Source organism: Ahaetulla prasina, chromosome 17 (assembly GCF_028640845.1).
Source record: "Ahaetulla prasina isolate Xishuangbanna chromosome 17, ASM2864084v1, whole genome shotgun sequence".
NCBI lineage: Eukaryota > Metazoa > Chordata > Lepidosauria > Squamata > Colubridae > Ahaetulla > Ahaetulla prasina.
Window position 1 is genome coordinate 3,774,870 of NC_080555.1, and position 1,386 is coordinate 3,776,255.

Here is a 1,386-nt window from a genome sequence, read left to right on the forward strand (position 1 = left end):
CACGGCCCCACCATCCAGTCACAGCTGAAGAAGCTTCCTCGGATGAGAATTGAAATGTCTTCAGAGAAAAAAAAAAGAAGTCCGGGGATGGATGGCACCTTGGCAAGGATAACGTCCATCCGTACGAACGAACAGAAGGTTGAAAATGTCTCTTGCCGGTTCGCCTGCAACGACCCACAGACTCTTCCCCCAATTGAAGGGCAGGCCTTTGTGGGTTGGAGCCTTCTGAGCTTGGGTCAGTGGTGGGATCCTCCGGGCTTAACAACCGGTTCGGTGATTGTGCGCTTTGCGTGCGGGCGCGCAGTTTGATCAAAACTTCACTTCCGGGTTTCTTCGGAGAAGTAACACAGCTGATTTGCGCGGCAATCGGCGAATCAGCTGAGGTGATGAAGGTAGGAAAATAGCGCAGGCAGGCAGGGAGGTCCATCTGAATGTCGGGGCGAACCGGTTCGCTCTCAGCTGATCGTCGGAGTTACCGGTTCGCCCAAACCGGTCTGAACTGGTAGAATCCCACCACTGGCTTGGATGTTTATGTGTGTGTGTGTGTGTGCCTGTCTTTGTGGTGTGAGTTTTGCGCGCCTGCGTCTGGAATGCGTGTGCAATTCTAGGCACCAAAGACCACGGCGAGTTCACCACCTTTGCCACTCCGCGTCGCTTGGTGTACGGAGCTTGTAGGTTTTCATATCACGAGAACGTTTTAAAGCTGTTTGGGGTTTTCTGGTTTTTTTTTTTCGTTTCTCTTTTTTTTTTTTTAAATGACGTTCGGTTTAGTTCGGTCAATTGTACCTCAAGAGTTTTCAATAATAAAGAGAGACTCGAAGGAACGGCTTCAGCGTGTTTGTCGCGAACGGCCACAGTAAAGGACGGGAACCACGGAGAAGTCTGTTTTGTGTTTTTTAGTAAGCAAGAAATATGCGAAACGACACGAATATATTCTGAAATGGTCTCTTTTTTGGGGGGGAGAAGTGTTAGGGAAGGAAGGAAACAAGCAAGCAAGGGGAGAAATAGAGAAGGAAGGAAGGAGAGGAGGGGAAGGGAAGGGAGTGAGATGAATGGATGGATGGATGGAAGGAAGGAAGGAAGGAAGGAAGGAAGGAAGGAAGGAAGGAAGGAAGAGGGAGTGAGGGATGGATGGATGGAAGGAAGGAAGGAAGGAGAGCAAGGAGAGGGAGTGAGGGAGGGATAGAAGGAAGGAAGGAAGGAAGGAGAGCAAGGGGAGGGAGGGAGTGAAGGATGGATGGAAGGAAGGAAGAAAGGAAGGAAGGAAGGAAAAGAGGTGGGAGGAAGGAAGAGAGATAGATTAGGAGGGGAAGGAATAAAGGAAAGGAAGAAGGAGGGAGGGAGGAAGGAAAGAGGTGGGAGGAAGGAAGGAGGAAGGAAGGGGAA